Below are 10,102 nucleotides of genomic sequence, written 5' to 3' on the forward strand. Positions count from 1 at the left end.
GCGGTCTGATACTTAATGTTCATGGTTTCTTCTGTCTGGAAGTATTTTCACACTCAGGTAAGCTGCTGTGTTATCTCTTCTGGGACAGTGACCGTACTTGAGAGGAGGGTCTACCAGCTCACCTGTGCCGTGTGTTACCTGTCCTGTGTGCTACCTGTGCTGTGTGTTACCTGTCCTGTGTCCTACCTGTGCCATGTGTTACCTGTGCTGCGTGCTACCTGTCCTGTGTGCTACCTGTGCTGCATGCTACCTGTCCTGTGTGCTACCTGTGCTGCGTGTTACCTGTCTTGTATGCTACCTGTGCTGTGTGCTGTGTGTTACCTGTCCTGTGTGCTGCGTGTTACCTGTGCTGTGTGTTACCTGTATCTGCACCCTGATAGCAGCTGCCAGCTTTGTAAATAATCGCATAGAACTGGTGCCAGCAGCTCTCTTCTCTGTGTTATCATCCATGGACAGTGTGCTACCTGTGCTGCGTCCTACCTGTCCTGTGTGCTACCTGTGCTGCTAGTTACCTGTCCTGTGTGCTACCTGTGCTGCGTGTTACCTGTCTTGTATGCTACCCGTGCTGTGTGCTGCGTGTTACCTGTCCTGTGTGCTGCGTGCTACCTGTGCTGCATGTTACCTGTATCTGCACCCTGATAGCAGCTGCCAGCATTGTAAATAATCTCATAGAACTGGTTCCAGCAGCTCTCTTCTCTGTGTTACCATCCGTGGACAGTGTGTTACATATTAGGAAACAGAGGATGGGATTACTTATTAAAATTACATCTGATACCATCTGATACCTCTGTTTATTTGTTATTCCTGTTAAGAATTTTTATGTGTCATTTAAACATCTTTTGTGTGCAAACAGCAGCTACATGTTATATCATTAACTAAAGGTTCATTAGAATGCAGCCTATCCAGTCATTAGGAACCAGTGACATCACTGAGAGGGGATACGGTCATTAGGTCAACAACAACTAGGTCGACAAGCATTGGGTCGACACCACTAGGTCGACATGGGTCAAAGTCGACATTGGTCTAGGTCGACAGCATTAGATTGACATGGGCTAGGTCGACAGTCAAAATCGATATGGGTTTTTTTCACTGTTTGTTGAGCTGACGTGCCGACAGGCGGTATTTCATGCCCTATTATCCACTAGGGCGTGGTTGGAGAATAAAATAGTGTGCCGAGCGCAGCGAAGCGCCCGAAGCGGTGCAGTTCAAACTGTGTCCGTGTCGACTGTGTCGAAATTCGGGTAAAAAAAACTGTGGAAAACCCCATGTTGACCTTTTGACTGTCGACCTAGCCCATGTTGATCTAATGATTGTGTCGACCTTGACCCATGTCGACCTTGCTGCATGTCGACCTAGTGGTGTTGTTGTAGACCAAACGATCCACACCCCACTGAGAGTGCATCCTATCCAGTCAATAGGAGCCAGTGACATCACTGAGATTGCAGCCTATCCAGTCAATAGGAGCCAGTGACATCACTGAGATTGCAGCCTATTCAGTCACTAGGAGCCAGTGACATCACTGAGAGTGCAGCCTATCCAGCCACTAGGAACCAGTGACATCACTGAGAGTGCAGCCTATCCAGTCATTAGGAGCCAGTGACATCGCTGAGATTGCAGCCTATCCAGTCAATAGGAGCCAGTGACATCACTGAGAATGCAGCCTATCCAGCCACTAGGAACCAGTGACATCACTGAGAGTGCAGCCTATCCAGTCACTGGTAACCAGTGACATCACTGAGAGTGCAGCCTATCCAGTCACTAGGAGCCAGTGACATCACTGAGAGTGCAGTCTATCCAGGCGCTACTAACCAGTGACATCACTGAGAGTGCAGCCTATCCAGCCACTAGGAACCAGTGACATCACTGAGAGTGCATCCTATCCAGTCAATAGGAGCCAGTGACATCACTGAGATTGCAGCCTGTCCAGTCAATAGGAGCCAGTGACATCACTGAGATTGCAGCCTATTCAGTCACTAGGAGCCAGTGACATCACTGAGAGTGCAGCCTATCCAGCCACTAAGAACCAGTGACATCACTGAGAGTGCTGCCTGTCCAGTCACTAGGAGCCAGTGACATCACTGAGAGTGCAGCCTGTCCAGTCACTTGTAACCAGTGACATCACTGAGAGTGCAGCCTATCCAGTCACTAGGAACCAGTGACCTTACTGAGAGAAGCTGCGGTACATTCACCAATACAGCACAAAATCTGAAACAAATGTAACAGGTGAGTGTGTTTTGAGGGATTCTAGAGTGGGGGCCTCTCGCCCTGTGCGGGGCAGCCAGTTCCATAGAGTCACAGCAGCCACAAAGCTAAAAGCTGGACCCCCAGGGGAATTTCCAGGAGAGTCTAGGTACTGCTCACAGTCCTTCATCTACAGATCACAGAGAGTGAGTGGGGCAGTAAGGAATCAGAAGCTGCTGGGCCCCGGTCACGGAAGAGCTGAGAGGGCCAGTAAGCCAATCTTTAACCCTTAGTGCCAACAAGAACAGTCGCCGTGATATTCTCCCAAGGAGTTAATAATGTTTGCTTGGCAATTTTCACACCTATTCTGACACATTCCCTCGGCACTCAAAGGGTTAAGTCAATTGGCCATCTTACAAGCAGCGAGGTAGAGAGTGGGTGTTACGGGACTGCTTGGGTAACAGCCTGGCAGCTGCGTAATGTGCCAGCTGTAACTGGTGCAGTTCTGCTGCTGGGAGACCCAGGTAGAGGGCATTGCAGTAGTCTAGGCGTGATGATATAAATGCATGTATGACTGTAGGCAGATCGTCTGGGGGGATTAAGAGGCAGATTTCTTAAACTCGGTAAAGTGATAATGTGACTGTTTTTTATCACCAGCCAATCAGCTCTTAACTGTAAAGTCAGGGGCGTAACTATATGTTCACAGGCCCCATACCAAAAGTAAGGGCCCCGATGTACCATCCAATACTGATAAATGTACAGGGGCGGGCTGGGCCGGGGGGCAGGGTGCCATGTGTCCCCCGGGCCGCTTAGCCAGTCACTGGCTGCGGGCTGTGCTAGATCATCATCCACCTCCTCCAGGTGGACATGGCCGCGGCATATGTGTATCTGGCACTGTGGGGGCATATGTGTCTCTGGCACTGTGGCGGAATATCTGGAACTGTGGGGGCAAATCTGGCACTGTGGACATCACATTTTGCGGTGTAATGGGCATCATGGTATGGGGCGTAATGGGCATTACGGTGTGGGGAGCATTGGGTAATTGCCATCACAGTATGGGCATCAAGGGGTGCGGCATAATGTGTAATTAGCATCACAATGTGCAATCTGCAGGTACACAATACAATCAAGGTACAGGCCACGTCCCCTATGATAGGCCACACGCCTTATTTTTCAGCGCGCCTCCGGCGTGCACAAGCATTCAGTCTTCCAGAGAGATGGGGGGTATGGGCCAGTGCTCTGAACTTGCCCCCTAGGCTAAAAGTTGCCAGCCAGCCCCTGTAAATGTATATAGCACATCTAACTTACAGAGGGAAGATGGGCCCCCGAAAGCTCGGGGCCCCATAGCAGCTGCACACCCTGCACCTATGGTAGTTACACACTTGTGTAAAGTTACTGGTTGGGTTTGAAAAATGACAGGTAGGAGCTGATTGGCCGGTGATAAAGACCAGACACTTTATCACTTCACCAAGCTTAATAAATCTACCGCTAAGTACCTGATTCTGGCTATGTTCCTCCAGATGGAAGACTGATGACATGATATGTGAGGGATACATGTGTGTGTGACATAGTTGCCGACACTCCCGCATTTAGCGCGAGTATCCCGCCTTTTGATCCTTTCTCCCGGTCTCCCAGGAATATATCGGATCCCCCCGCTTTAGCCTGCCTGTCAAAAAAAAAAACAGTGACTGCGCATACACAAGCCACAAAGTGCAGGGTCTGACGGTGACCTTGCGGCATCTTATTAGATGCCGGCCGGGGTTCTGTTGGACCGGACTTGGTCACCGTCATAGCCCTGGCAGCAGAGCACAGCATGGGCCAGCCGCAGGAGCAGCAGAGGGCAGCGCCGCAGACATGGTAAGCTAGCGGCTGGCTGCTCCCCACTGTTCTCTTTAATGTCTTAAGGCTGTCTTCCCCTCCCAGGCTGTCTCACTGCAGACCCCCACGCTCACGATGCCACTGCAGCTGCACTGCAGCTTCATAAATATCGTTCCCCTCCCCACTGCCTTATAACATTTTTATGAGGGTGCAGGTACAGGAGGAGAGGAACAGTTCATTTTATAAAGCTGCAGCAGCGTGGAGGGAGGGAGGGAGGGAGGGAGGGAAGAAGGAAGGTTTTCAAATTTGATAAATGTAGCACTAAAGTACACTCTGAAATGTACTTTGGATAGCTCCGCCCATGTCCCCGCCCCATTTACATGCCATAAATGGGCGGACCCATGGGCGGAGCTATCCAAATTATGCTTGTGAGCACCCCACGCCCCCTATTTCCTATAACAAACTGCTCTCTCCCGCAAAGCCCAGCTGAGAAGTCCGCAAGTATGATGTGTGATATGTGGGGGATACGTGTGTGTGTGTGTGTGTGTCTGAGATATGTGGGGGAGGATTCGGTATGAAATCCCGACGGTCAAAATACCGACAGCTATTGACCGACGGTCAAAATACCGACAAGGTCAAAATACCTATATATAGAATGTAGAGAGGTGAAGAAGTCAACATGACTTTCGGTCGACAGGTCGACATGGGTTTTTTCACTGTCTTTTGACCCGAATGTCCCCGCTTCGCTTCGCTCGCAATGCTTTGGGCACACTATTTTATTCTCCCACCACATCCTAGTGGATGGTAGGGCATGAAATACCGCCTGTCGGCACATGTCGGGTCAAAAAACTGTTAAAAAACCCATGTCGACCTTGCGACCTGTCGACCGAAAGTCATGTTGACTTATTACCTGTCTACATTCTATATGTCGTTATTTTGACCGTCGAGATTTTGACCATTGGGATTTTGGCTGCATCCCATGGGGGATACATGTGTGTGTGATATGTTTAGTTACTGTATGTTACTTTACAATTTATTCCGTTACCTGTTCACCAAATATTGGGGGTTATTCTAGTTCACTCGCAAAGGCACATTCACTCTCTAATGGACAAAACCATGTGCACTGCAGGTGGGGCAGATGTAACATGTGCCGGTACTTATGTAGTATCTGGGTGCCCGATTTTAAAATCGGGTCGGAAAAATCGCATCGAATCGCAAGTGGGCATAGAGTTAATTCTACAAAGCGTGGCGAGCGCAGCGAATCACCGAGCCCGAAGCGTGGCGAGGGGCCGCGGATTACTTAAAATGTTTTCCGCGGGGCTCGCTGCGCTCGCCACGCTTTATAAAATCAACTCTATGCCCACTTGGATAGTGGGGAAATGAACAGGACCTTCTTAACATTCGATGCGATTTTGCATAGGATTCAATCGCATCGCGTTGAATCGCATCTGATTGTATGCCTTAAGGTAAGGCAAACAATCAGAAAATCTTATATGGCGATAGCCTATGGCTACATATCGCACTGCCCAAGCGGCAGTGCGGTCAGCGCGGGGGGGGGGGGGGGGGGATGTCAGCGCATAACCGCGCATGCACAGATCCCCCGGCTTCCAGGTCAGGGCTTCGCAGGGACGGGCTCCTTTCGGAGCCCTGTCCCTGCGCCCTTCCAATCATACATCCAGGCGGTGTAACTCAACACCGCAATGCGATGTCCGGCGATGCCACTGCGCCGGCATCGCACTATATTGATAAATGCGCCCCTAATACCCCTTTCACACCAGAAAATGCAGGGACCCACCCAGGGATACGGCCCAGGGATCATGACGGGGCATTCCCGGGTTGGCTTCTTTCACACCATTTTCTGGTGTGGGAAGGAGGCGAAATGGCGGCAGAGGCGGTGGATAATACTCACCACGGGTTGCCGGTCCTCATGCAGGCCAGTGATCCTGACAGGCGGCGGGCGCAGATGACGCAGCTCTCCGGCTGCAGTGAGAGCTGTGTCATCTTCATCCGCCGCCTGTCCTGTCATATGCACCCACCACCTGTGTGGATCCCCATCCAGACAGCACGTATCGAGGACCGGCAACCCTGAGTGAGTACCCCTACCCCTTTCACACCAGCCAGGACTCCAGGTTGAACTTGGGAACAACCCTGCTCCATAGCAGAGTTGAAATCCTGACAAATTTTCCCGGAATTTTGGCCCGGGAACCTTAGAAACCTGCGCTAGTCGCGGGTTGTTCCCGGGCCCTACACAGTAATTTAGGCTGGTGTGAAAGGTTTATAAGAAGCCGCCTGATTCCTGTACCTAGGCTCCGCACCCCTCTGATCCCTGCACCAGGTGCCCAAACCGTTCCGTTGCCCCCACACCCCTCCCATTCCCAATCGGAGTCCACGAGATTATAAATTATGGAGACATAAACCTATTGCTTGTGTCAACCTTTATACCATGTTGACCATATGCATGTTGACTATCAGCTTAGACCAGGGCTATTTTTCAGCAGGCTCCAGCAGGAACTGAGGCCCTTATTCTAGTTCACTCTTTCTGACAAAATATTTCTTAGATGGACAAAACCATGTGCACTGCAGGTGAGGCAGGGGTTACTTGTGCAGAGATAATTAGATTTGGGTGGGGTTTTACACCTGCCTCACCTGCAGTGCACATGGTTTTGTCCATCTAAGAAATATTTTGTCAGAAAGAGTGAACTAGAATAAGGGCCTCAGTTCCTGCTGGAGCCTGCTGAAAAATAGCCCTGGCTTAGACATTGTCAACTATCAAGATACCAAAGTCATGCGGTTTTTGGACCATATTCTAGTTCACTTGCAAAGGCAAATTCCTTCTCAAATGAACAAAACCAAGCTGCACTGCAGGTGGGGCAGATGTAACATGTGCAGAGAGATTTAGATTTGTGCCACGTGACACTTTGCGATCCCATGTGTAAAAAGCAACATTCCCGACCTGTGCAAGTATTCGGGGAATATTCCATCAATATAAAGGCAATAATGACCAGATCGGGGCCTAATTCATGTATGTGCGCAGCGATGATGTTCATGCAGCTGAGCGATTATCGATAGGCAGCAGATGTGCCCCGATTGCACCAGCCAAGATACCTCGGCTATGCCGCTCGCAGTGATTGGCCAGAAGGGAGTGATTGGGGGAGTTAGCGAGGAGCGTCGGTAAAAAAGCAGGTGTGTCACGGCTGTGTTTGAGGCCTGTATCTTCCTTCAGCTGCGATTATGTACTCAGAGAAACACCATGCCAGCGTCGCTACTGCCGCAGTCAGTTTGCAGAGCCATATATTCCCTCAGGGTGTCAGCACTGGGTTGTGCGATGTGCAGGTGGTGCGTATGGTCCACTGCGAATTGTAGGATTAGCGCGATCCCAGCTTAATTAGGCTGCAGATTGTTTGCACGATGTAAAATTGCCGTATCAGAGCAACTGCTGGACAGATGTAGTCGCTAACAATGGCCACACCCAACCCACTCTCAGGAGCCCCCCCCCCCCCCTTCCCTGAAACGGCCTTTCTGCACATAAATTCACTCTGCGGTTGCTGGCGCTAACCACTGGGACACAAGCCTGTACGACTCAGACACAGGCTTAACGCATCAGTTGCTTTCATCCGATATCGCCCCCTGTACCCACCCCTGTATCCACCACTGTATCAGTCCCACAATTTCATGAAGTAGAAGGTAAAGGGTGCGGAATGCTTGGTCCATAAGGCAGCAGCAGCTGCTGGTGCGGAGTGGCTGGCATGTGTCCTCCATTAGTATCAAACTCGCTGCTGTTACCTAGGAGGCTGCAAAGGTCACCAGATGTGGTACAGGAAACACCCCATGCTCAGGTGGGCAGACCCTTAGCAGGGCTGTAACTAGGGTTGAGCCATAGCAGCTGCAGCCCAGGGAGCAGATTCGACCGAGGATCAGCAGGGAATTAGTATTGATTTGGTAATAACTGAGGCAAGGAGTTTTTACCTCTAGCCCCAGGTGCTGACATTTCTAGATACAGCCCAACCAGCAGTCCATGTCCAGTCCCACTATATAGATACAGCCTAACCAGCAGTCCATGTCCAGTCCCACTATGATGTAAATAAAAACTATACTCACAATCATATAGTATAACCTAGTATGGCCATTGGCCAGCAATTATTAACAACCATTGATGGTCTGCCAGTGTTTCAGGCAATCGATGGTAGCGCTCCGATGGTTCTCAGTCATCGAGGGCACCCGCATAGCAATGGTTTGGGGTTTTATTTCCAAAACAGGACGCATAGAGCTAAGTCCCACCCCCTGCGCCTGATTGGTCAAAAGCTGAGTACACACTTGACAGACACATCGGCGAACCCACGGTCACGCACTTAACGATATTCCACCCAACCTGTCAGTCAGAACACACCACATATTGGGGGTACACACCTGCCCACAGGCTAGTAATATTTGGCAATATATCGGCCAGTGTGTACCCAATATAAGTGCAGTCAGTCCGTATATAGCCTGGCTGCATTCTGCATGGAACAGCTGTGTTAGGTCCCCAGTGAGGATTGGCCATTTCTATCAAAAGAGGTCTAGACAGAGATATTACTTACAATGTATATGTTTCAAAGGCCATTGTGACGGAAGAATTGACTGATCTTGCACTAGGCCCAACAGTTGCTGTCTGCTGCCACCTTGTGTTGTATAACGGTATAACAAACCAGGCTCAGCAATAACTCCTCGCTGCCTGTGCTACAGTGACCTCCAGTGGCCAATACTAAGCAAGACTTCTAAGCAGTTATGGATTTTCTTTCCTACACTGATATGTACCCAAGATCCAGAGGTGCCAGTTCATCCCAGTCGCCCGGAGGCAAGCCTACGTTTGGTGCCCCCCCCCCCTCTCCTTAAAAAAATAAAATAAAAAAAAAAGATGTGATGAAGATTGGGTCAGGGTTAGCACCACAAAGTTCTGCTGCCTGCAGCATGAATTAACGTTCACCAGAGGGTCCCATCTAACGGTCCAGCAGCAATTGTGAGTGCACCGTGGCTAGCTGCAGCACAGGCTGAGCGGTGCCAGGCAGGAACGGTCCTTTTCCCCTATCACAGGTGTTAGCAGGAATCCTGGGACAGAGCCGATTCGCTGCGGCTGCAGCGAGTGTGCCACAGATCTCCACTGGAAGAGCTGGGTTGGGATCATTTGGTCTACAGCATAATGGTCGACAGGGTACTTGTTTCCTAGCAGGGCGCCCAGTATGCTGTAAGCGTACAGGGCTATTCTCCATAGCAAAATCACATTGCATTGCATCTAATGGACCATTATAGTGTCATGCAATGCAATGCGATTTTTTAATGTAATTTATTCACTGCTCTGTTGGCCCTAGGGCAGTGGTTCCCAACCTGGGGTACTAGTACCCCTGGGGGTACTCTGCAGACCAGTTGGGGGTACTTGAAAATAATATTGGTAATGGCGGAAGATGAAAAAAGTATTTTGATGGCATAAGAAAAAGACCCATTGCTATGGAGAAGAACCATGTTGTGTCACTTATGGTTCTGTCTTCAGCATCATCAGCGTCTCATTGTGCTTTTGCCTGACCAGCAATCCGCTGGTAGCTACCCGCACTGCCCTCAGACATCAGCGATCATCTGCCCTGCACTGACACTGGTGGAAGAGGCAGCGGCATTAATCCTACAGGTGTAAGTGGGAACCCTGGAGACAATACACAACCAGCGGCCAGACACGGAAGGGCAGGATTCCTGTCCGCTCCTCCTTAATATAAGGACACGCATAAGGATACGCATACCGCTCACTTCCACTCCACTCATAAGTACTGTCTATATTTTATATTGAGAGGAGGGGTACTCATCAATGTAAAGCCTAATCAAGGGGTACGGGAGAGAAAAAAGGTTGGGAACCACTGCCCTAGGGGATTGCATTGCACCTCCCGAAAAATTGCATGAGATTTTATGCCATACAATGAGGTTTCACTGACCCCCCCCACTATCTACGCCACACGAAGCGTGGCGAGCGGCGGCGGAAGGCGTCCTCCGACCTTTTCATACCCTCACTATCCACGTCGTCGTGAAGTTGAACTTATAGTGTGGCGAGCGCAGCGAGCCACCGAGCCCAAAGCATGGCGAT

Source organism: Crinia signifera, chromosome 4, assembly GCF_055691185.1.
Source record: "Crinia signifera chromosome 4, ASM5569118v1, whole genome shotgun sequence".
Taxonomy (NCBI): Eukaryota; Metazoa; Chordata; class Amphibia; order Anura; family Myobatrachidae; genus Crinia; species Crinia signifera.